General features: G+C 46.9%; 1 protein-coding gene across 20 annotated transcripts in view; it reads left to right on the top strand.

Annotated features, from left to right (window-relative positions):
• Positions 1-27,381, top strand: part of LOC135909165 (uncharacterized) — a 465,689-nt gene that overhangs the window by 2,382 nt on the left and 435,926 nt on the right. Inside the window, exon 2 of one of the 20 annotated variants that reach the window (XR_010566620.1) lies at positions 18,222-19,411. The exons of the other annotated variants lie outside the window; for them this stretch is intronic. The gene's annotated coding sequence lies outside the window, so the exon portion shown is untranslated. Of the gene's footprint in view, positions 1-18,221; positions 19,412-27,381 lie in introns of those variants that run through there. 20 annotated transcript variants of the gene reach the window in all.

The following is a 27,381-nucleotide window of genomic DNA, read 5'->3' as shown; positions in this document are numbered from 1 at the left end:
CGCTACTTTCCTTTCAAAGAACAGTAACCCTATGGCCCCAACCACGCACCATGCGTCCATTTGTGGCACCGCAGGATTTTCTTTTTTCAGTCTCGATTTGTTTCCCAGATGGAGCAAGCGAGGTCACAAAGTCAATATTTGTTGCCCTACCAGGGCGCGGGATGTCAACTCGTCGACTTCGACATTGCGACCGTTTCCTATACTTTCCGGTGCTTTCCTTATTACTTCGCAACCTTCTATCCTGCCTTGCTTGTAATGCCGACGAAGAATACTTCTTACAATTGGGTGAAGTGCCGTCATCTTCAATCTTGCTCTCGTGTGTCGTCTGCACGCTCCCACGGCTCAGCCATATCTTTTTTCAAGCCAGCGCGCACCGCATTCCCTGCAAACACTCAAACATCAACGAATCGCGGAAAGTGATCGACGTCAGTCTTGCTCGTTGTCCTCATCCTTCGTGCCTCTTCTCCCGCTCGTGCTCATGTCGTAAGACGAGAAAACGGACAGATTGCTCTATTGTATCGTCTGTTGTTTTAAAAGGCAGCTCTGGTCCCCATAATTTTATCTGTGCTTTCTGAGAATTATGGTTTCATTTTTGTTTCGTGGCTTGCCTACAAGAAATGTAAAAAAAAATGGCTGTGGCTTAGGTAAGGTTAAGCCCAGGATGCGAAGCATACTAGCCTTTATTTTAGTTCTTGAACCACTGTTTAGCCTGGTGAACTGCTGTTGCTTGGCTATATTTGGTTCGGCTAGACGAAGAAACAACTCATGCATTACTGCTTCGCCTTCAAGAGTGGAACGCGACAGCGTTCCCGTCGACCCGCCAAGGGGTGTAAGACAATGGGCTACAGGGCAGCGACTACGCGCCCCGCATTGGACGCGGTGAGCGTCGAGCAAAGCAGCGTTCGGCGCGGCAACGAAATGTGCGCCTGAGCAAGAGACGCACGCCTTAGAAACAGCGCGTTTCTAAGGCAACACCGCATTCACTAGAGGCGCTTTTGTACCGCTTTGAAGCGTTGTACTCGTGGCTCAGTGGTAGCGTCTCCGTCCCACACTCCGGAGACCCTGGTTCGATTCCCACCCAGCCCGTCTTGCAAGAGTTGAGCCAAAGCCACTTCTCCTCTGTCGTGACGTCACGGTGTCACGTGATTTCATGGTCACCGCCGCGCCTGAGGAGCTGGGTTGAGCCCTCGTAATATGCTTCGCATAAAAGTTTTTGTTTATCCGGAGGACACTGGTGTGGAAGAATGATGCTATACCATCGGTGCTGCTGACAACAATGATGTTTGAAGGTAAAACATTGCTCAGGCTTGCATTATCGTCCATTTCTATAGTTATCCTAAAGGTAGGCGCACAAGTACACGTAATCCCTATATTTCCATGAAGAATTGTACACAAATATCCAGACGCAATGACAGGTTTCCGAAAGGGTAGGTCGTCAATCGACAGCGTCATTGACCTAGTAGCAACTGTTGAACATCAGAAACGTCGCCGTCGATTAACGGCGGCTGTCTTTCTAGATATCAAGGGTGCTTTTGACAACGTTCTCCATGATGCCATTTTAAATGCCCTAGAAGAATGTGGCGTCGGGGGACGTATGCATCAATGGATAGCCAGCTATCTTCAAGAGAGAACGATATTCATGACAACTCCAGACGGGGAAACAAAGAACCACCCCGTCTATCGTGGAGTGCCTCAAGGAGGTGTATTGAGCCCAACCTTATTTAATATCGTTCTCATCGGACTGATCAAAGAACACGCAGGCGCAGTCTCGGTCTCTGTGTATGCAGACGACATCTGTATATGGACCACGAGCTTAACGCGCTTACAAGTGCAAACGAAGCTGCAGCGCGCGGTGTCAATAACGTCGACATACCTAAACAGTCGCGGACTGCAGCTTTCACCGGAAAAAAGTGCAACCATGGCATTTACACGAAAGTCAATGGCCTGCTACCCCGTTATGATTGATGGGAAGATTATACCTTCAGTAACCGACTACAAGTTTCTCGGAGTCATCATCGACCGTGACTTATCTTGGTCGAAGCACCTCTCAGGATTAAGAAAAAAACTAGACAGCTTTACTCAGATCATTCGACATATGTCTGGAAAATCGTGGGGGCCATCCAAGTCATCTCTTCTGCAGCTCTACCAAGCACTTTTTGTTGGCTACTTCCGCTACAGTGCGCCTGTACTTTCTCGGGTTAGTACAACTGCTGTACGCACACTTGAAAGTGCTCAGGCTCGCGCACTGAGAATTTGCCTAGGACTACCACGATGTGCATCTACTTGGGGCACTATTGCAGAGGCACGTGCATGCCCAGCTCGAGTTTATCTGCAACATGAGCCATTGCGAGTGCATCTAAGGGTACTGACTAGACACAGGAACCATCCACTCACGAACGTCACACGCGTACGGCCTGTCGCCGCCTACTCAGAAGCCGTGTTGTCGCAGCAAGACTTATTGCCGTCGGACTTCGAACCGTATGACATACCCGAAGTTCCACTCTGGACGATGGCAAAGCCAATGGTGAGGCTCTCAATCCCTGGAATAACGAAGAAGTCGAAGATGCCGCTTGCTGGCCTCAAGCATTTCGCGCTATCATACATTGCTTACATGTATGGATATTACGAACATATTTTTACAGATGGTTCGGTGACACAGACCTCATCCGCGGCGGCCTACACTGTGCCAGGAATGGGGATCGCGCAACGGTTCAAGATAGGACACAGGACGTCGTCTACAGCAGCTGAGTTGACCGGAGTTCGAGAAGCAGTTCGCTGCATACTGCAACAAAGCCCCGAGAAGTGGACAGTGTTCTGCGACTCAAAACCAGCACTGCAACTCATCAGCAATTATATGAGTGACAGAACCGCATATAGTCCCCTGGTTTATGACATCATGTATCTGCTTGCTGAGGCGTCTCATTCCGGACATACCATCGTGCTGCAGTGGATTCCTGGCCATTGTGGAATAGCTGGAAACGAACAGGCTGACGCAGAAGCAAAACAGGCGCACACTGACGGAACTATTGTAAAAATTCATTTTTCCCGGTATGACATTAACGCCTTGCTCCATACCTCCCTTAAAACTTCTACGGCACAACATTGGGACAACCCCGAGTATCGACAAGAGCGCCTCCATAGACTTGACGCTGGATTACAATTCCGGCATCCACTTCGGTTGCGGAGAAGCCAAGAAACGCTCATTCATCGATTACGGCTGGGTGTGGCATACACCAACCGATACCTTCACAAGATTGGACAAACACGGGACCCTGAATGTAGCGTCTGTCACACTCTCGAGACAATAGCTCACGTACTTTGCGTGTGCCCTCAATATGCGGCCGAACGAAGAAAACTCAAATCTACAGTTGACAGCTTGGACTCCCGCCGCTTTTCAGAAGAAAAGCTTTTGGGCGCGTGGAGGAGTGTGTTGACTGTGCCCAACGTGCCATAAAAGCACTTTTGAACTTTTTAAGTGAGACTGGTTTAGACGATCGCCTCTAGAAGCTGTGAGAAGTGTAGTCAGTGCGAAATGTGTTTGCGCAAAAACTTTTTGTGGCAAGATTACTTTTTGTATGGACAAGATTAGTCTTAGTGTATTGCGTCTCCAGTGCGCATCCGCATATTGGACAACGTGTATATAGTATCTCATTGTACCATATCATAATCATCCGCCACCTACCTTTCCCTGTATTTCCCACTTCCCCATTCCCCAGTGAGGAGTAGCAGGCTAGAGACACGCTCTCCAGGCCGACCTCTCCTCCTTTCTCTCCATTAAAATTTACTCCCTCCCTTGTACACAAATAAAAGATTGTAGCACTCGCTTTCCTTTATGCAAGATAATAGGTAATATTCTAGCATGTGTTGCAAACCGAATTAGCACTTTTGTTTTAAACTTTAGTTTTGCTTGAGTAGACCTTAAGCTTCTGGAAGTCTAAAGTGCCCGAAGGTGTATTACAAACATATCTCGCATTGCCGTTCATGCCAAGAAACAGAAAACAAGAACTTTAGGAGGGATAAAGGAGTGATGCACGAAGGTATCCGCACTTACGGAAAACTGTTTGTAAGCTTATTGAACACATTTATCACGCAGAGTCCAGCGACGAACAGAAAACGCTAGGCTTTGATTTTACCAAAACAACAATATGCAGCCGCACTTTTTGTCCTGCGAGATATTTACATAGCTTCCATTTATTTGGCACGGCATTAATTCTAGGTTATCAGACGAGAGAAAAGAAGTGGACAAGGTTTTCGTAGAATTTCACGGCCGAGGCGGAATACCATTGCGTTATTATGACGTCAGAGATTTCAATTTATTTTCCTTTGTTCTGGCCGTTTCTGTTCAGAACATCCGATCAGAAACACGCTTGGCTGTGACTTTGATTGTTCTGTAATGCAAATCATTCCCATTGCTTGTGTGTGAACATCCAAACATAGCCGCGCGCAGATGCTCTTCAAAATTCACAACGTCACGAGAAGCTATTGCCGAAAATTGAAGCCCACCTTTTGTTCTCGCGTCTTTTCTAACTCTCCCAAGCTCCGCTCCTCTTAAGACGTTACATCGCTGGTATTCGAGAAGTCTGTAATTTAGCAATAAAGCTTAGCTCTGCATTCCTTTTAGGGCCCATCTTACAGTGGTTATAGCAAGTACGTTCCGTACTTTGATTTAGGTGCACTTTCAAGATGCCCAGATGGTCACAATTCATTCGGAGCGCTCTTCTACTGCGCTCCTCATAACACACTGTGCTGATTAGGAATGGTAAATCACACAATTATAGTCTCTATTACAAAAGGTTGGAAACGGTGCTTTGTGTAAGCGCTGTTGCCGATTCTACAGCTTTAAGGAGGCTCAGAATTTCTTCGGAAGACTCTTCGGAGGGTAGACGGACGACTCGGTCGAAGGAGGAAAGTTCGATCGAAAGGTATTGCTGCGGCCCACTCGGGTGTGAGTCAATTGCGCGTGTCCCCGGTATTCTGCTCAGCGAGGGGAGAGGGCGCCGAACGGGTGCATCCTAATTTCACGGTCCACTGCTCGCGTTCACCGAGCGGTGTTCAAAGAGGGAGAGACTCTCTTTAAAAGAGCAGCTTGCGGCAGTTCCGACATTCTGCCTGCACCCCCGAACTTTGTACCCACGGTGAGAGCTTGCAAGCGGCCGGCGTGCCGAGTGAGGCTGCAATATTGGCATGGGCGACGAATGAGAAAGTAAAGAGAGGATTCGACCTTCTGATTTAAAGAACAAACAAACAGATTTTGTCACCAGTATAAAGCTTGCTGACCTTCTCTTACATTTCGTACGACACTCGTACTTGTGTTTGCTAGCTCCCTGCGTTACAGCCTGAGCACTTGCATTTCTCGGAAGCACAGTACACTGTATTCAAATGATACCTATATATTGTATTTAGGAAGAAGGTATGGCTATTCAAAAAATCATGCCCTTGGAAATTTATACTTAATTTTTTTTTACTATCTTGGGTGGAAAGGCTAGATTGATTTCTCTTGCTTGAAGTGAGTTTTTGATTTTAGCATTGATGTCCCCATTCGCCTGTATTCGCGAACTCACCTCTACAATTAGGAGGCAGATTCTTGCAATGCGTAAACAACTAACCCAAAAGTCGGTGCGCTTGAGATTCTTAAAGCCGCATTAACCCACTGCGGTGTTCGTGTTGTAAGCAACCAGGCTCGAATAGATGCGCGCCTCGAAGTGACTCGCAATACAGTACACGCAGAGAGAGAGAGAGAGAGAGAGAGAGAGAGAAACGAAGAGGGAAAGTTAAGGAGCTTAACCAAGGACGTGCCCGATTGCCTCCTTTACACTTGGGGAGGGGAAAAGGGAAGGCTCACTACACTAAGATAGTGCGCAGGCATATATATCACGAGACACAGGTCGCTCAACGACCATCAAGTGCGTGCCAGACCCCCACTGGGAATGCTGAGAAGGGCTATGACCATTGAAGGCCGGATCAGGCCATGAACTAGGAGTTAAAGCGTCACTGAAACATTATGCATTGTAAGATTTGAGGCTTCCATAGGGAAATACATTCACCTGTGTCTCTATTTCCCTTGCCCATATCCCCAAGGGGGGGCTCCGCCATCATTCATTTGAATATATTGTTCGGACCCAGGGGGCGCAAAATGTACATCAGACCACAAGGTGAAGAGCGAGCTGTTATGCCAGTAGCTTTAAACCACTGCGTGAACGCCATGAAAAAGTGGCAGTGTATTCAGGGACAATACAGCGAAGCGTTGCGTTGCTGGGCCGTACTCAATTTGGGCACTTGATTTGCGATGATTGACAGACGTTTCCCTGCTGTGTGTAACCAATTCGTGGGTAGCTAAAGGGCCCTGTAACACTATAGCTTGGCTGCTTTCTTTGACACATGTTGGTTACGCTACTTGGGTCTCAATCGCTACAGAAAGCCTTTCCAGGGTGCCTTGCGGAGCTGGAGATTGATCTTCACCTTCAATATTTGTCAGTGTGGGCTTCAGAGTTCTGCTATAATTGTTTTCAGCGTTGTTTAGTGGGAAAATATCTCCAAATTAGAACACGTCTGATATATTTGCCTTTAATGTTTACTTACTAGGAACCCTTTGCAATCAATAATTTTGAGCCTGCCAAAATGTAAAGCAGAGTTTTGCAGACAAGCCGCGAATAAAGATTAACAGATTGAGAACAGACTGGTGGGCTAGTTGGTACTGCATAAATTGAGGCGAAGCGCCCCCCCCCCCCCCCTCTTAAAACAAGCAGTATACGACGAGAAAGGACAAGCCCTGTGTCTTCGTTTCCCTCTCTTTACTCGTGCTCTTTTGCGCCTCGCCTCAAGTTGACAGATTGGGTCGGCTTGTCTCACTTCGACTTAGTTTTAGAGCGAAGATCTTAGGTGCACGTTCATGCGCTGAGCGTCGGTGTGCCTCGGCGTCCCTCGTCCTACCTCGGCGTAACCGGGCGAACGAGCACAGCGAAGGATGAAAGAGCGAACTCGGAGCGCAACGTGGCATGAAAGACGGCGATATCGAAGTGAGCGCGAGGGGCAAAGCGGAGGAACGCACCTTGAAGCGCCACCAGATGGCACTCACGTCGGTGCATCCGCAGCAGCGGCGGCGTCGGTCGTACGGGGGAAAACAAAAATCGAAGCCCCTGTCTTAAATAAAGATGGTTGAACGCGAAGCTTTTCCCCAATGCAAACTGAATCAAAGTCGTCCAAAGCGAACGACCATACAACGAACCCAAGAAATGCTGAGCGACCCGATGCTACGCATATATGTTTGATGGCTTGTTTAAGATTGTATTTTCCAGATCCGAAGAAGAGCCCGTGTTCACGCGCACTTGCTGTCTCCGATAAGCAGGGAAGCTCAGTTAATCGCGACAGGGGTGGTGTCATGCCTAGCAGACGCAACTTGCGCTTCCGGGAAACTTTGTGCGCATGCGCTATACTCTTGCTGAGCTCGTCGCTACGCGCCCTTATCATGCCCTGACTGGCCGGCCAGGCGACGCTGTCGCGGTACTGCGAATGAAAACTGGAGTGTTCGACGCAGGTGTGTAAGTTGTCTTTCCTGCAATGCGTTTTCGGCGCTCACGGGCGAATCTGTGAGACACAGAAAGCTTCGGTTTAAAAAAAAAAAAGAACCACAAAGCTCACTTTCACACATAGCGTCAGCCGCAACCGCTTCCTGGTAAAAGTTATAATGGCCTAAGCGGCAGTTGCCGCGACGTGGCAACTGCAGGTCGATATTTAGCTCTGCGCGTCACGGCTGTGCCAGTCGGTGCTGTGATCTGTGCGATGCCTCAATATACAGCGGAATGAAAACGCGCACAGAATTACGTTCGAATTTCGCATTGGGGAGTATCGTAATAGTCGGTGAATTTTTTATAGAAAATTTTTGTACTCGTGAAACATTGTAGTAGTTCTGGAACCAAGCAGTCGTATCCTAAGACTGCCATGGCACGCACGCGCTTTCCTCTTACTGATTGTGCAACGTTTTATGAATGCTCATATCTAAACTGAGTCTCTGCCTAGGAAGGACAGCACAGGCAGTGTTTTATTGTGATAACAATTATATAGCCACAAGGCTGCAGCAGGCGCATTGCCATATTGTTGCTTTAGCCGCATATAAACAGCAAATGCTATGATGTTCAACCGCCAATGTTGCTCAAACTAGGTCTATGAAGTTTACTAAATTATTCCTCAGAATTACTCAAAATTACAACATGCGAAAATTGACTAAAGATATCATTTATTCACAGCGCATGTGTTTTATCACAATTTTTCTGATTTTAAAAAGTGCGAAAAAATATTTGTGTTCACACTCTTAAAACGATGTAATTTTGCTGGAGCCGCTCATTACGCGCGGGGCAGTAGCACCTGTGTGATGCCTATCTAGGTTCTGCACTGCGTGTTGAAGCTTTTAAGGTTTCTAAGGATACCAGAAGTTTTGGCACACTCACGTATCTAGCATCCGTGTATTGGCGCACCCATGCATGTTTACAACAACGCCCGAAAAGTTCAAGCGCAATCCTAAAACTTGGTATCGCTGCCAGTGCTTCGCCCGTCGAGCGAAACTGCCGACTTTTATTCAATGGATTCTTTTATTGTCTTATTCATCATAAGAAGCTGAGGTATTGTTTAATAAGCTTTTCTAAGGCCATACCGTTCAGATCATCCGCTGCAATAATTCTGTTCAAGAATATGGTTTCTATGACATTGACAAACCTGCTGGAGAATGCATATTTATTCACTTCGTTCAATCTTCGGTACCGCCGAAAAAACAAAAGCAAGAACGTGTATATATGAAACGGAATCGACAAAGGAGAACGCCTTGAAGAACGCATTTGCTAAACGTCGTCTCTAAATTTAGTCATTCCTAGTCATTTCTCTCCGATCATTGCAAAACAAATCCAATGTGTTGAGATTGCGCAAAGGCGGCAGCCCAATTTTCCCCTTACACTTCGAACACCTCAGCCGACCTATTCTGTGGCTGTGTTTTGACGAAGACCAGCCTAATTGTTTTCCCCTGACCTTTGTTCCCGTGCTCGCCCCACCGCGGAAGGGGGAGAAAAATGCGATTCCTCCCGAATTTCCCGAACGTTCTTGTTTAACTTCTGAACAGATGTGCATAGCGTCGACGCCAACGAACGAACGAAAGCTATCGTCTCAATCGAATTAATGTGTCTTCTTCATCGCTTGTTCATTTTTGACTCCGTTGATTCATTTCTCGACCTGTTGTGCCCAGAAGACAAAATTGGAGCACTTCGAAGTCACGAGTCAAGTCTCCCCTTTCTGCAGCCAGGTTCAAGGCGCATGTAATGACTGTTACAGTGAACAAATTGTGAGGAAAACCCTCGCGAATTGACGCAAACGCTGTAGTATACAAGCGGCTGATCGGCTTTGAAAACACTGGATAATCTGCTTTTGTGCTTTCACACATTCTGGATTGAAGGGGTCGTTCTCGCTGGGACCGGAACGACTCTCCGAGGTTTGCCCACGGCTTGAGCGGTAACGGTCACGATCTGCAACTTTTCGCGAAATAGGTGGTCTAGGGCGGCATTCATTGGAGCACACGAAAAGTATTGGCTGCTTCACAGGAGAGCATAAGATGTCTCTGTTCTATAGGTACGCGATTGCGCCAAACATGAAAGTGCAAGAACATCGTGTTTGGAGGCTCGCCTGCAGGATTAATATATAGCGTGAAAGAATAAACGAAGCGAAAACTTGCAGTTACGGTTGCTGTAACTGGCCTAGAAAGAATATATCATTTGCAATTTTTTAAATGTTATAAGAATTAAAAAAATGTTCATTACCAATAGCGCACTACAGCCTGATAAATTACCTGACGAGCCAGATATTACTTGAAATAAAAGTCAATGTGCGCAAATGTTTGATGATTAACAAACTTTCGTTAAAATTAAGTCACCAGCTTTCCGTCGCAAATTGCGGTATCTGCCCTGAAGTGACGACATCAAACGTCCGTTCGTGAAAATTTGTTAGACATTTATGCATTTCCATTTTTCTTGGGTGGAAGGTCGTTGTCTTCCCTATTCTAGAAAAAAAGATTTTCGAGGTTGCCTTCCGTGCAGGAATTTTAATATACTGCGAGAGAGAGAGAGAGAGAGAAAGCAAGGGCAGCAAAGGCAGGGAGGTCAACCAGAAGAGCACCCGGTTTGCTACCGTACACTGAGGGTGGGGGAAAAGGGGAACAGAAAGAGGAAAAAAGGGAGAGATTAAGCACTGAATGCGCGTTTGAGGGACGCTATACAAATCTATATAATATTCTGTGAAGTTTATACAAATAAAAGCACCTGTGGGCAGGTTTAAGTTTTTTTTTTAATGCACGCTGCCACACCCCTCACTATTCCCCGTCCCCTCCCACTTACGACCAAACGCATTATCGATGAATCCCGGGGCGGTGAGGTGGGGTATGCATGCACCAGTACAATTTTTAGAATTAACGAATATACAGTCAATCCCTGACGTGGGCACCTCGGGCACCTCAGAAAGAAAGGGGGTGTAGCGGCAACAGCATCAGCGTCGCATGAGAGTGACGTAGACGCTGGCGTCCACACGAGGCGCGAGCGGCTGGCACGCTCCAGCACGGGCTAGCGTTCCAAAAGGGCATTAAAAACAATGCTACGCTAAGAGATCGAGTGTCGGTTTTTCCTCTCCTGCGAGAGCCCGAGACTTTACGGTCTACGTGGTCGCTCGTCGCCACAGTTTGGTGACCGCGGACGTGATAGTGCTGTACGCCCCTGTGGTAGAGAGGACCATAGACCAGACTAAAGCCCCTGCATCTACGCGCCACCGCCGCTCTCTTAAGTAGCGCCAACCTTTGTGTGCGCCGCCTTTTCCCCTCACACCAAATCCGGTTCCGGCATTTCCGCTTCCGGTATTTCCGGTTCCGGCGTTTCCGCTTCCTGGAGTTGCGCTGCGAGAATTTCCGCTCCCATTGCAGACGATGGTGAGGCGCCCGTGCTAAGCAACCGGTGCAAATCTGAGTTGCTCGCACTAGCCATTCCACCAAGCGTCATTCGCGTGCATCTACGCGCTTGTTTGCGTACGCTGCGCCCACACGCTTTGCCTGTCGTCCTCTTTCGCTGACAATGTGCGGAGAGCCATGGACTGTGGCTGCATCATCGGCTGCTGCATGTGTCCGGTGGTGGCTGGAGGGGATGTATGTTTCAAAACAAGAAGAATTCAAAGGGGACAAGCTGCTGTATTCCGCTGAAGTAGTAGTTTGCGGCCGCTGTTTTCCAAATGCACGAAAAATGGGAGCGGTCTCCAAGCGCCCAGGCACTACATTCCACTGTACGTTGTCTCTCGTGGCACAACCCGTCGCAGGCTGACGCGATGCAGCGAACACGACCAGATCGCCGATTACAATAGGCGGTGGTTCTTGGATGGAATCGCATTCACAGTTTCAACCCCAGCTGGTGCAAATAAAGCCTCTCTATCGACGCGAAAGTAAACAACGCTAAAAAACATAGCGTCACTTCCACTCGGAACAGGAAGTTGAAGCTACGTAAGTTCCGCTTCACGCCAGAAGCTAAGGGGGTGAGAGGAGAGGAGCGTGGAGGAGGAGGGTAGGTTGGCGGTACTTAGCTTGGCCGGCGGTGGCGCGTAGATGCAGGGGCTTTAGACCAGACCAACGCTACGAGAGCTCAAGGCCAGCACCTTTCCGAGGAACGCGGTGAGCCCTCCTGTCCGGCCATGGCTGTCCGCCTGCCACAGTACTGGGAAAAACATATTTCGGCGTGGTTTCTTCAGGCCGAATCGCAATTTCAAGTCGCAATTTCAAGTTTCATTACGCCGTCGCAGTGCTCTCGCCCGCCGCCATTGACGAGGTAGCGGACTTGTTTAACTCCCCAGTGTCTACCACCGCCTATGACGATCTCAAGGCAGCCCTGCTACAGCGCACAGCAGCTTCACAGCGTTCTCGCATCCAGCAGCTTCTGCCCACTGAAGAACTCGGCGACCGACGCCCTAGTCAACTTCTTCGCCGAATGACCCAGCTGCTCGGAAACTACGCGAGATCCATTGATGACCCGCTGTTGCGTGAATTGTTTTTGCAATGACTCCCGGCTAACGTGCAGATGGTCCTGGCGACAGCCTCTACCATGAACCTTACCGGACTTGCCACTTTGGCCGATAAAGTCATGGAAGTAGCCACCCCAACCATCGCTGCCACGGCATCGTCTCCAGGTGACAATACAACCGCCCTGCCTTCGGTAGCGCAATCTACGCTCGACTGCATGTGTCAGCGCCTGGAACGCATCATCTGTGGAGCGGTACATCGCCGCACGTCACCTCGTCGCTCACGCATCCGTAGTTCCAATAAATCAAGACACATGGGCACTCGCATTGAAACATCAACTACAACGTCTGGCGTTTTCTACAACCACCACCATTTTGGAAACGACGCTCGTCACTGTCGGCGTCCCTGCGCTTGACAGGGAAACAAGCCGGCCGACCTCTAACGGTAAAAAGTGGTCCGGCCCAAAACCCAAGTCGCCTTTTCTACGTGAAGGACAGAATTACGGGACAACGATTCTTAGTCGACACAGGAGCTGACGTCAGCATTCTCCCCACCCTCCACTCCGACCGAAAAGCGACACCTGTGTCCTTTTTGCAAGCCGTCAACGGCACCAGGATTCCAGATTTATCGTAACGCGCCGTCATGCTAAACCTTGGACTTCGACGAGCATTCCGCTGAATTTTCCTGGTTGCAGACGTCCGTCGTACAGTCATTGGAGCAGACTTTTTGCATAACTGAGGACTCCTTGTCGACGTCCAACGACGCCGTCTCATCGACTCCGTCCCCCAGCTATCCGTTCCCGGCATCCCATCATCATGCACATCGCCGATTGCGCCTATTTCTGCCATGTTGGACGAACCTTTCGTCGCGCTCCTACGCGAGTTTGCCACTTTGGCGCGCCTGCCAGACTGGACACAACCGGTGCAACATGACGTGTGCCATTACATCGTCAACTCTGGCCCACCAGTCTATTTCCGCCCCCGGTGTTTGTCTCCGGAGAAACTCAAAATCACTCGCACGGAGTTCGAACACATGCTGCACCTTGGCATCATCCGCCCTTCCTCTAGTAATTGGGCATCACCACTTCAGGTGGTGTCTAAGAAGACGGGAGACTGGCGCCCATACGGTGATTACCGGGCACTAAACGATGTTACAGCTCCTGATCGCTACCCTCTACCGAACATTCAGGACTTCACGGTATAGCGTTGCATGGTGCAACGATCTTTTCTAAGATCGATCTCGTTCGCGCTTGTCATCAAGTACCGGTCGCTGAAGAAGACATTCCCAAGACCACCATCACCACACCCTTGGTTCTTTTTGAATTTCTCCGCATGCCTTTCGGCTTACGGAACGCGGGCCAATCCTTTCAGCGTTTCATCGATTTCGTCACCCCAGGATTGCCCTTCGTTTTTGCATGCATTGACGACCTTCTTGCCGCAAGCTCTTCCGCAAAAGAGCATCTGCACCACTTGCGGTTGTTGTTTTCACGCCTTGCCAGTAAACGAATTGTCATCAACGCCGCCAAGAGCTCATTCGGTCAACCCGAACTCGAATTTCTCGGTCATATCATCGACGCTAACGGCATTAGACCTCTACCGTCAAAGATTCGCGTCATCGAAAACCTTCCCCAACCGACCACACTTACCAAGCTTCGGCGATTTCTCAGATTTGTCAATTTCTACCGCCCATCAATTCCCGATTGCGCAAGACTTACGGCTCCGCTAGGCGCTCTGCTGGTAAACAAACGCAAACAAGTGCTTCAGTGGACTAAAGATGCCACCGACGCTTTCACAAGAGTCAAGTCTGCGCTCGCGGACGCCACGCTGCTTAGACACCCAAAGCCAGACGTGCCCACTGCAGTCATGACCGATGCTTCAAATACCACCGTTGGTGCCATTCTGCAGCAATTAATCGACAATGCGTGGCATCCTGTCGCCTTTTTCTGGAAGAAACTGAAGCCTGCGCAGTCCCGCTACAGCGTGTTCAGCCGTGAATTACTGGCCGTTTACCTGGCTATCAGACATTTTCGCCATTTCCTACAAGTCCGTGCATTCACTGTCTTGACTGACCACAAGCCCCTTATGCACGCAACGAACCGTTCGGCGCCCTGTTACTCGCCCCGCGAGATTTGACAAGCAAAGTTGCATGAGAGTGACTTAGACGCTCACCCTCCGTGGTTGCTCGGTGGCTATGGTGTTAGGCTGCTGAGCACGAGGTCGCGGGATCGAATCCTGGCCACGGCGGCCGCATTTCGATGGGGGCGAAATGCGAAAACACACGTGTACTTAGATTTAGGCGCACGTTAAAGAACGCCAGGTGGTCAAAATTTCCGGAGTCCCCCACTACGGCGTGCCTCATAATCAGAAATTGGTTTTGGCACGTAAAACCTCATATAATATTATTATTGACTTAGACGCTCGCGTCCGCACAAGGCGCGAGCGGCTGGCACGCTCCGGCACGGGCTAGCGTTCCAAAAGGGCGTTAGAAAGAATGCTACGCTAAGAGATCGAGTGTCGGTTTTTTCTCTCCTGCGAGAGCACGAGACTTTACCGGTCTACGTGGTCGCTCGTCGCCACAAGAGGTATCCGGACATCGTAAGGTGTACAGCGCAATGCCATGCACTGTATGACCTCCACACACCATTAACAGCTCGATGAGCCTGTATCAGTCATTCCAGTATGGAAAACGTAGGTGTTTGAATACTATATTTTGTTTATAAGCTGAACTGTAAGCTGTTTATAAGGAATGAGAACACGGTGCAGGACAACATTGCGGTGGCGTAAAAAGCTCTAGCGTATAATAACTGTGGCAAATCATCCAAGCGTTGGGTGGCTTAAGTCGAGAGGAGGAGGAGGAGGAATAAACTTTATTAGTAGAAATGAGCCGGCGGTAAAATCGTCCGAGGTAGGCGGCGTCCCTAGTCCAGGATGCCGTGGGCCTGAGCTGATAGCTTGGCCCTGCTCACCAGGCGATGCTGGTATTCAGGGCTCGAGCTTGTCAGCTGGGCCTCCCACTACTCGACGGTTGTTCCGGTGATGGGCGGTGTCGATGGGTTTTGTTGACATTCCCATACCATGTGGTAGAGGGTATTGGGCGTAGAGCAGAAGGCGCATTTGTGAGTATAGCCCGTAGGATACATGGCGTGTAGCAGGGTGTCGCGCGGGAATGTGCCGCTCTGTAGTTTTCGGAAGATCACCGCCTCTTCTTTTGTCAGCAGGGGATGCGGGGGTGGATAGATCCTCCTACCCAGTCTGTAGTGGCTCAGGATATCGGCGTATCTTTTGGGGACGCTATCTTGTTGGTCTACCGGTGCTCGTGAACCTGGTGGCATAGCCCGGAGAATGTGATGAGCCGCTGGATTTGTTTTAGCTAGACCTGATCTAGGAAATATTGATAAACGGCACTTAGAATGGGAACCTGGGACCAGTAGTTCTAACACGAGCAGTTAGTTGTAAGTGACGAGAAAGAGAGGGAGAATAAAGAGAGAGATAACAAATTAACAATGATTGGTTTAAGCATGTAGCAGCAGGATAGATTCATCTATTAAATTTTGTATAGCAGTGCAACATTCCTGCAATAATGTGACCAAAAATAAAATCATGAAAGCAAGCTGAACAAAGGTACATTCACGAAGCACCGTCGCGACCTAACGAGATTTCCAGCTATTCATTGCTTTGAAAAGTTGAGCCGACTCACAAAATTGGAGAAAAAATTCCTATGGTTCTCTGTTTACTACCCAGCCAACCAAAATGGGGAGGCCATCAAAATAGACTTGGACAAATTTAGAGTGGCAACACAACAGCGTCACCTCTTGAAAGCGACCTCAAGCTGTGGCGCTCCATTTGAGATTGTTCTACAAAGATGAGATTAGGAGTGAGAAATCGTACGGTGCTCACTATATTTTAAGGTAACTGAAATCCCTACCATCCTGATATCAATGCTTTAGTCAAAACTTACTCGCCTGTAGCGCAAATGGAAAGATGAAAATTTTCGAGATTCTTGTAGCTTATTGGGTCCTTTCAAAAGCGGTACTACAATGGGAGGAAAATAAAACAACGTTGTAAAGCATACCCACCTCAGTGATTGCACTCACGCAGTGCTGATTACAGAAAGAGCTTATGCAAGTGACGCTGTAAAAAAAAAAAAAAATATGCCATTCTATGCGCAGGTACAATACGCTTCAATGGTAAAAAAAAAAGAAAACACTATACTTGTATAGCAAATATAATTGCAGGGCTTACTTCGTTTTCCACTCAACAACAGTTTTTTTTGTGTGTGTGTTTTGTTCGCGTTTCGGTCTCCATCATAGGCGACACAAAGTTCGGAGGACGACGAAATTGAAATAGCAGGTAGCCCTTCCGAACTGACCTATTCGAACCTTTAATGTTCTTGCATGCCATAATCAGTCCCGATAACTTCTTGGTTAAGGTTGCACAGAAGTTCAGTTAATGCCCTTTCGAAGTTTTACAGCGCTACACAAATGGTATATCAACCAGCCGCGGTAACCCAGAGGCCATGGCGTTGGGTTGCTGAGCGCGAGATCATGGATTCAATCCTAGCCACCACCACCGCATTTCTGTGCCCACAAAACATGAAAGAACGAAATAAAAAAAATGTTCGTATGCATGTTTTTAGGTGTACCTTAGAGAACACAAGGTGGTCAAAATTGTTCTATAGTTCCCCGTTACAGTGTTCATTAAATCAGATCAGGGTTATGGCATGTAAAACCCCAGAATTTCTTTAAATATTTTTGTAAACTCAAGTGCTGCAAGCAACAAAGAAACGAAGCTGAACGACGCAGAAAGGAGGCATAATTGGGAGCCAGTGAAAACAAACAGGAGATGAAAAAGGAATCATGAATTGTTCAACAAGATTATTTCTCTTCGCCTCGAAGTAACTGTTTTGTTTTTCCACAGAGCACATCTACTAAATCCATTGGAGTATGTCTACAAACATGCTTCTATTGCAATATATATATGCGAAATTATGTGTACCCTTCGAATGAATTTTCGCCGTTGACATTGCCATGGGGCTTTTTAGAAGAAAGCTTATTTCAACAAAAGACGATACGAACACTGAGTCACAATGACGGCAGAATTCCACCAGGACGATAACATATAAAAGTACGAAGCGTTGTATACATCGCATGTTTTGAAAGTGTCCGAATCCACACACATTAACATATACCTTAGACTCACGGAAACGCACAGGTATACACAAAGTGAATGTCAAATTAAACAATATTATGTCCAGCATGTAGAGTGCGCGCAATGATTATGCACAGTCATGCGCATTTCCTTCGGTAGATGTATGCTATATCCTTATCTATGCAGCAAGTACGGGTTTCATAACTACACTATTCAATCGCGATTGGTGCTCGTATTAGGGGTTGCGGTCTTGAGTAATTTATTCCTCAGAACTTGGAGAATAGCAGCCCGCGAACAACTGACATGAAAAATAAGATTAACAGTGAATGTCTTTTATCTTAAATCTTCTCGGACTAAATAAATATCCAAAGTGCACAAGTATATCAGCGTTGGAATCTCAGAGTGATGCAATTTTACTGGTGCGACTTTTTACGGGCAGCGTAGTGGACGGAGCCCATACTGTGTCATTACAGACTCTACGTGGTGCGTTAAAGCTTTGAAGGCTGGCAAAAATTTTGGCCTACCCACGCATGTGGCGTCCTCGTTCGTTGGGCACTGCGTATTAAAAGACCGCCCGAGAAGCTCTAGCGCAACGCTTAACCCTGCTATCGCAGTCACTGTGCTTCACCCTTCGGGCGAAGCTGCCGATTTTTGTCTTCTCGTGTGTTCGGAGCTTCAATTATTTTTTTTTCTTTGAAAATGTACCAGAACTTACTTGGTAATAACAAGTATCCGAAGCTATACATGAAGAAATTAGGAAAAGAGTGTTAAATTCAGTTGTCAATAGCGTTTTTAAAATTTGCATTCTCTAGAACCGTTGCTGCGTTTCCTTTGCCCTCCTAAGCCTGTGTCTTTCTGTGCGTGCTAGCGTGCAACTACGCTCGCACGAGGACACGCGCGCACACAAATACACGCGCGCACACAAATACACGCGCGCAACGGGCTGTTCTTTCGCGATGCTGTTTCCATTCTTCCTCCCACATTTCTTTTTTTTTGATGGCGCTAATATTTAAGCCTCATGATTAATTGATCTAAACTGAACACTGCAGCTCCTTACAGCTGCTGTGCAAGAAAAGAGTGGCAAGACGCCGCAGGATCCCAAGAAATCTCCTGGCAAGAATGCTTCTGAGCACATGCCCTGCTCTCCGAGGACGGCATAAGAAGGCTTTGCGAACACGAGCGAGGCAACAAATATTCATGCGGAGCGAGAACGCGAACGGTAGCGCCGTGGAAGGGCGTGATAGATGGCGGGGCGGACTGAATGTGCGCTCCTACTTCCTCTTCCCGGACATCGACTGCAGTTGCGGCGGATATCTAGAAAAGGAAAACGGGAGCCGTGAACAATGCGCGGGGAGGAGTGGCCCAAAGGATGGATGCAACGTGCCAGCTGGTCGGCGCTGGCGGTGAGAAAGCGAAATGCTACGAATCATGGAGAAAAATGACGCCTCGTCGTATTCAAAATTTGGCTCGATATTTCATTGCGCACGTGCCTTCTGTGCCCTGCCTAAGGCGCACGCAGATATCTTTTGTGCTAGGTGTGCGTGCGTGTGTGTCTGTATGTATGTGTGTGTATTTTGTAATATTTCGATTTACTTCGCTTGTCATTTTAGGGTGTAGGATAGACATGAAGGTGAAATGGCATTCCTTGAATAAATGACAACGCCTTAGGTTCGCGTATCATAAGCCACCATATGTGGTTGCGGTCGTTTGCACAACTTCGTTTCATCGTTAGATTTGCAGTTACCGTGAACTATCCAAGCATGTGACACACTCCTATGTCTGTCGGTGGAATATGTTTCACTAATTGCTACTGCCGTTTAGTTAGAACGGCTTTACAATACCCGCGGCCTTTTTCATCCCGCTCATCATACAGTAAATTACTGCTGCTACTTACCTATGAGCTTTCAGTAACATTGTCGATCCCCTCTCCTCTGTCATTGTTCTCATTTCGACGTTCAACGACACGCTGGAGTGCACCTTGAACAGTGATCGTCTTTTTATGCAGTTAGCATTCTTTGCGTACGTCGGACGTTTGGAGTCTGTCTGTCTGTCTGTTTATTTCTCAATTTATTTGTTTATTTATCTCTAACTTGTTAAAGTGACATGGTGTAACAATTACATTGTTCGGATAAATATTCGGTATGCTTAGGTTGAATTGTTTGTTGCTTAGTTAGAATCTAATAATACTCTTCTAAACGATGTACACTACTATGAAGACAATAAATACCGCAGTTTTGTATTTACGTGCTTAGTGTTGAACATGTTCGATGTATTTTAAGCTTATGTTTCCGTCTCGCAGCAAGGTCTACGCAGCTTTTTCGCAAATGAAAAGTAATCTGGCTTGCACAGCGCCCTCACCACGCTATTGGAGATCTTAAGATGATTCCTCCTTTATATAACAAGCGTTCAGTTTCTTCCGGTCCAGCTATCAGCATAATCTGTGCTAGCTAACGCAGGACTGACAGACGATTATAACTCTCCATGTAGACAATAACTAGGAAAACATATGGAGCTTTAAAATGGCCGCCACCATTCTGCTAGGTGAGCTTGCTACACGCCGCATGCCCTCTCCTTGCCGAACTGCTTCTTACTCGTTGCTGTCTCTTGTTGGCCTTTGTGCTATATGGGCGAGGACCTGTGACCCCATGTGAAGGGACAGTATGAGTTGCTGCATAGAGAGAGAGAGAGAGAGATATTGTGAAGACAGGAATATTCGAATGTAAATTGGAAATGCATCCGGTCTGCTTCCCTACAAAAGGGAAGAGGTAGCAGAAAGTGTAATGGAAAGATAATGTTCCCTGAACAGCTGTGCTCATTTTAATTCCACTAAATGGCACGCGTCTTCAAATATAATTAAAAGCCATAACAAAAGTGCATTGACATTATTAGACGCAACAGTTACATGAGGGCCTGTCAGGATTGGGGGCTCAATCCCATCGCTCGTGATCTGTTGTCAAGACTGGAGTCCGGCATGAATTAGAAGGTAGCTGGCCCATGCCGTCGTCTAACTTATCCACGATGAGGACGCTGATGAAGGGAAGGACTGATTCTCATCCAGAACGAGGAATAAGGGTTTATTTACAGTATTTACATGCAGTTCATCAGTCTAGCATGACTTCGAGAGACAGTACGTCAGTCTAAAGCGATTGCTAGAGAAAGTATGTCAGTGTAACACGACTGCTAGAGTGTCTCAGTCCAACATGACTGCTTAAGAAAGTGTGTCGAGCATGCGCACAACAGCGGCTTATAAGCACTCGGACCCCCTTGATTCCAAGGGGACGGAAACGTTCGTCCAGTCATAGTAAACACGCCGCCTCTCCCCGGCCTCTCCCCCGCCTCTACACACGCGCACACGAGCACGCACGCACACACGCGCACGCATACACGCGCACACACACATGCACACGCGCACACACACACGCGCACGCACGCACGCACGCACGCACACGCACACGCACACAGGTGCACGGTCCGGAGCCGATTTCAGAGGGGCTTCGTAGAACTCGGAGCTGATCCGGGTAGCGCGCCGGGTAGCCATTGTCCTGCGTCTTGGTCGGCACGTGGGAAGGGGCCTTCGTCGACGTTCCCTTGGCATTCCCTTTCTTAACAGGCCTTGTGCGTGAACGAACAGCGAAGTATGCGTTATTGCATTTTTTGTAAGCAAGGTATTGCAGCAGATACCGTAAATCACTTGCCTAATTGTGACATTACCTTGCAAAGCCATAATATTTTTTTCATCAAATTTAGCACACTTATATGTGATGAGCGCTTAAAGTGATGGACATGGATTTCGAAATTTAATTGCTCTTTCTCTATAGTACTCATGATCCCGGTGTCACCAAATGCTGAAATGCACGAGCGGGTAGCGATGACATAGACCCATTTACTGTTGTTCGTTCCCTCATCAGCCCCTTCTCGTAAACGCACTCCACCACATGTGCCAGCGGGGAAGTCCTCCCTGATTGGAAAATAGACTCGGTCAGTAAATTGAAAAGGAAATCACGTCTGAATGGGTGGGTTATCTTCATGCAGCTTTGTCAATCTGTTGGCACCGACATGAAGCACGTGATCGAGGGTAAAGCTGGGATGAAGGTGCCATTTCCACAAGCGCCAATTAATGCTGCAAAGTAATTACGCTATTTAAATCTGCTCAAAGAAGCATTGTTAAAAGGTGGGATGGAGCCACCGGGAGATGTGAAGAAGGAGACAGGTTCAGCATCAGAAGGCTTTAAAACACGTGAAGAATGTCAAAACTTCTTGACATTACTGTACTTGTAATGAATCTTGTTTTGGTCGTTGTTCGTTGTTTATGAGGCGAGAAAGAACGGTAATTTCAGCTGCTTATTAGCAAGCTATACTTAACTCGCAGCTAAAACAAACCTTCAAACAACAGATAAACTAGTAAAAACATGAAATAAGAACCTTATACATTAACTATAAATAAGCTTATAAAATTATATACACAGATTAGAACAGATTTACCTATCTAATGCGGTCATGTGCGACATTGTCTCGACAGTGATTTGGCCGAGAGACAAATAACTAGTGTATACAAGAATTCTCGTAAATGGACGCCATCGAAGTTAGCTAAACAAATTTTTCCTCGGCGAACTTTTTTCTACGCTTTGCAATTGCATATTTCAATAAGTGGAAATTTTATTTTTGCTCTTCGTGCGTGTACAAGGCTAATTGGCGGCGCTGACACGACTGTGCAGTACTTCGCAATCGGAAGAGATGCTAGTACAGTGTTTCCAAAGGGAGTATGCGCAGAAATCTGCCTAAGCCGCTGAAGTATTGGGTATCTACGGTACTACATGATTGGCTTTGAGAACGTTGTGTCTACCCCTACACTGTGTGTGTATGTTTTTTTTTTTACATTCTTCCTAATTTTCTCGTTTCTTTTACTATTTTCTGTACTCTCCCCCCATGCTGTATACGCAGCGAGGCCACGTGTGGTTAACAGTCCTGCCTCTATGCATATCGTTTATTTATCGTTCTTATTTAAGGTCCATATTTTTTACCTATATTGACTGTTTCTTTATTAAAAAAAAAGATAACCCGGTGTGCTGCTGTAGCTCGACCACGCCCAAAAACGAGGCAGTTTGTCTGTATAGAAAAAAAACGAGCCAAGTTCCGCTCCTCGAACTAGGAGCAGCAGTCCAAGCGGGAGCACAGAAAATAGTCATTTAGCGGGACGAAGCACTCTGAAGTGCTCCTAGCCGTCTCGGGACGTGGGGTCCTGATTGGCGCAGATTCGGCCCGGTGATGGATGGCCCCGGGGTTCGTGACGAAGGGGCCACCTGACTGACGACGCTGGCGGTACGAGCGTGGGGTAATCCGAATGGACGACAGAGGCCGGAACGGAGGTCGATCGATAGCGGCGCCCGCGAGAGCTTTCAGGGCGAGTCTTCAAAGAGCGTACAACCCGTATCGTTGCGGATTTGGGACGTGTTTGTGAAGTTGTGCGTGGACGAAACGAGTACGCGCTACTGGTTCCTGCGCATTGTACACATTGGAGTGAACGCCGTGATTCCGAAGGGGTGATAAGCGTTTTCGCGCAATTAACGGCTGCTTTTTTGGTGCCTTTGAGAATGAGACTGTCTGGTCAATCGCAAAAGAAAATTTACCAATGTAACGGCGAATATATAGGTAAACTGATATTTCACTATGACCGCGTCTCTGCAATGGTGTTCGGGAGATGTTGACCTGCCTTTAAAATTCAAGCGTTCGCTATAGTTATGTATGCAGCTCGAATAACCAGTAAATATTCACAGAATAGAGCCACTACACATATGCACTTAACGCTCACTGCAATATTGCTAATACCCCGGACAATGAAAGAGACACTACGTGCACTCACGAATAGCTGGAACACAAATGTAATGTGACAATAAAATTTTAGATCTGAACGAGCAGGCATAACTTGACACAGCTTGTCAACCGAGGCTAACATATACGACGCTGTGCTCACAAGGTTCTTCGTTCGCATGCGGTCCTTGTCATATTTCGCCCTGATTCAACCACATTAAGCATTTCAAGAGACGAGAACTGTCGTTCAAAAAATAACTTCAATGCAAGTGAAGTACTTGGCTCTTTCGTAAAGAGTCATGTTCATAAGACCAACCCGGAACTGATTAGGAGCACATGCATTCGGAAACCGCTGAACAATAAATACACATTTTGCTCTAAAGAAGACAGCATAGAGAACAAGTGCGGAAGATTACTGCGAACACCAAATGCTATAGTAAACCTCGCTCTAAATCCTGCAATATTTTAGGGGTGGACATATAGGTATACCGTTTCTGTTTTTCTCAAGACCGCGTATGCGTGCATTCCTTCCTTTTCTTTATATCGCACATTTCGTCCTCCATCATTATATTTACACAAGGAGTTGCACAACAAGGACGTAGCTAGACTAACTGCTCTACCTATATTGAACTTAATCTCCCTTTAGACTCCGACGCTTTCCTGTAAATTTTTCTCTTTACCTCATTGTAATTATTATTATAATTATATATGACCGAATATTACAGCGCGGCACAATCGTTTTGGGACGAGATCACGCTCGTCCCTGTCCGCAAACCTATCAAACCAACGTTGCGATTTCCAGTGTTTGCGGTCATCGAGTGTAATATTTTTGTGTGCGCCTTCGGGCACATTACACCACCCTTACTTACTTATTAGGCATATCTATACTGCACTTTAAGCGGCCAATAGAACTATAAGACTGAACAATATAATATCGTGTTATCGCTCACAATGCTTTAAATTTCGGGTCAAACTGCGACTTCTTTTTTTTTTTTGCCAGCTGGTTGACATTGCAAGCGTAAGACGTTCTCTATTGTTGGTGATAGGTCCTGAAAACATAGAAAACTAAAATGTAAGTACACTTCAGCATATAACACACTGACACGCGTAAATTGCTTTTTTTTCTGTTTCGGGTGACAGCCCTTTCACCTGCTAACAACTGTTAAAATTATCGTTCGGCGCAAAGCATATATCAGAATATTCTCGATTGTTGTCCCCGGTTCTACCAGTTGTCTCTCATCGCCGACCCTGATCGCATACGCGACAGGAATACAGCAGCATAAGGGAAATCAGATGACGTCGAGTGTAGGATGACTATGGCGTAGCGATGAGTGTTTCATGAACCCGTCGCGGTGGCTCAACGCCTATGCTGTTATGCACTGCTAAGCACGAGGTAGCGGGATCGAATCCCGGCCGCTGGGACGGCATTGCGATGGGGGCGAAATGCAAAAACACCCATGTACCGTGCATTGCGGGCTCGTTAAAGATCCCTTGGTGGTCAGAATTACTGCGCACATCCCCCACTCGGCGTGCCTCATAGTAAAATTGTGGTTTTGACACGTAAAACCCAAAACATTCATTCACTATATCATGAAACTGTCACGAGGACAATGGCGTGAGGAGGTTGGCATGACGACGACCGTCTGACAACGGTCTCATAATAGTGACTGTGTGACGACGACGACGTCAAAAGGGTGGTGTAATCTACATTCGATGACGACTGTATAATTACAGTAGAATAACAAAGATTGAGGTCGGTGGAATGACGAAGGCGGTATGTCGACGTAGGCGCGACCACAATGGGATTACGATACTGAGTTAGTTACACTCATGAAACGACAGCGTGGCAATGACTGTGTTGCAACGATGGCGTGGTGGTGTCGACATGACGAGAGCCGGATGATAACACTGGAATGACAAGGATGCAATGACCAAGACGGCGTCATGACCATTGACACATACCTGGTGGCCAAATTGGACGTGTGTGTGCGTGTGTGTGTGAGAGAGAGAGAGAGAGAGAGAGAGAGATCGGTTTTGTCACCGATCTCTCCGCAGATCGCAGCATAGCGGATGATGCAGAAGTGTTGGCTAAGGTAAAGTGCAGTAACCATAGTTTAGTTAGGTCTAGGACTTCTCTGAGTTTCAAGACAGAAATAGTAAAATTAATCAAGAACGAGGCCACACTGGACGCAGTCAGGGTAAAAGCAGACGAATTCAGGCTCGTGCTCGCAAACAAATACGCATCTTTAGAAGAGGAAGCTGAAGTTAATAGCGCAAATGAATGAAACCGTAACTAGACTGATTTGAGAAGCACAAAGTGTAGTGGGAGGCAAGGCCCCAAGGCAATCAATAGGTAAGTTCTCCCACGTAACAAAATACCTAATAAAGGGATGACAAAACATGAAAATGTCCAAGTCAAGAGGTGAGATAGGATTGGCTGGAATTAAAACTGATTAGGAAGAAGAAAGTAAGGGATATTCGAAATTATAGCGTGGGAAGGATCGAGCAAGCAGAAAAATACGGCCACCGCATGAAATGAGTGAGAAGAAAACTTGGCAAAGGACAAGGCGATATGTGTGCATTGAAAGATAAGCAGGGTAATCTCATCAGCAATTTCGATGATATAGTAAAAGCACTAGAATAATTCTATTGTGACCTGTACGATACCCAGAAAAGCCGTTCCCTTCATTTGAAGTGCTGATGAACAAGATATGGAGGCTCCTTCTATAACTAGTGATGCAGGTCGTACAATGCAAGACCTGACCTGCGGAAAAACAGTATTAGGAGATAGAATGCCAGTAGATTTAATCGAACATGGAGGAGATATGCTTGAAAAGCTTGTGGCCCCTAATACGCAGTGCCTCATGACTTCAACTCTACCAGAGAGCTGGAAGCATACACACATTATGCTAATACATAAGAAGGGAGACGTTAAAAAATTGAAGAATTATAGACCTATTAGCTTGCATTCAGTATTCCATAACATACTCACCAAGATAATTTCCAACGGAATCAGGGCAGTACTTGACTTATATCAACGAAGAGAACAGGCTGACTTCAGGAAGTGATATTCTACAATGGATTACGTCCACTTCATCAATCAGGTAATCGAGAAATGTGCGAAGTACAATCAACCTCTTTATGTGGTTTTCAGGGATTATGAAAAGTCATTTGATTCAGTTGAGATACCAGCAGTCATAGAGGCATTGCGTAAGCAAGCAGTACAGGAAGCAAACGGGAATGTCTTGAGAAACATGTGCAAAGACTCCACAGCTACGTTAGTTCTGCAGAAGAACGGTAGAGAGTTACCTATCAAGAAAGGGGTCAGGGAAGGCGACACAATCTCTCCAGTGCTATTCACTGGACGCTTAAAAGTATACAAGACTGGGAAGGTTTAGAAGCGAGGATGAATGGTGAATATCTCAGTACCCTTCGGTTAGCAGATGACATTGTTCTGTTCAGCAACACTTGGGATAGGTTGCAACAAATGATTGAGGACCTTAACAGAGAAGGTGTAAGTGGGGTTGTAGATTAATATGCAGAAGACAAAGATAATGCTCGGTAGCCTGGCAAGGGAACAAGAGTTCAAGATCGCCAGTCAGCCTCTAGAGTCTGTGAAGAAGTACGTTCGCGTAGGTCAATTACTCACAAAGAACTCTTCTCATGGGAAAGAAATTTACAGAAGAATAAAGTGAGGTTGAAGTTCATATGACAGACAGTACCAAATCCTGACTTGAATCTTACCATTGTGCTTGAAAAAAAAAGGTACAATCATAGCATTCTACCAGCGCTTACATATGGGGCGGAAATCGGGGATTTACAAAGATGCTCCAGAACAAGTTAAGGACCACGCAATGAGTGATGAAACGAAGAATGTTAGGCGTAACGTTAAGAGACGGGAAGAGAGGGCTTCGATAAGTGAGCAAATGGGGATAGACGGTATTATAGTTGATATTAAGAGAAAGAAATGGAGCTGGGCAGGCCATGTAATGTGCTAGTTAGATGACCGGGGAACCACTAAAGTTTCACAATGGGGGGTAAGAGAGGCGAAGTGCAGTCGAGGACGGCAGAAAACTAAGTTGAGTGATGTAGTTAGGAAATTCGCAAGCGCAAGTTCGAATGAGCTAGCGCAAGACAGGGGTAATTGGAGACCGCAGGATCAGGCCTTCTTCCTGCTGTAGACGTAAAAATAAGCTAATGATGATGAGGATGTGGAATGACCACACGTCAAGCTTCATTTCATCTGAGATAAGGTAGCAAATTACAATAAAGGAAGTTGGAATGTAGCACGGCAATGTACGGCCAACTTTTAAATATAGTTTCCCTAGGCTTCGCTTACTTGGCGTTTTGTTTTGCGAGGCGTCCGCACTATTACCTAACCAATATCTTGCTTTGTAGCAC

The sequence above is a fragment of the Dermacentor albipictus genome, chromosome 4, assembly GCF_038994185.2.
Source record: "Dermacentor albipictus isolate Rhodes 1998 colony chromosome 4, USDA_Dalb.pri_finalv2, whole genome shotgun sequence".
Lineage (NCBI taxonomy): Eukaryota > Metazoa > Arthropoda > Arachnida > Ixodida > Ixodidae > Dermacentor > Dermacentor albipictus.
This window is presented reverse-complemented; position numbering and strand designations above follow the sequence as displayed.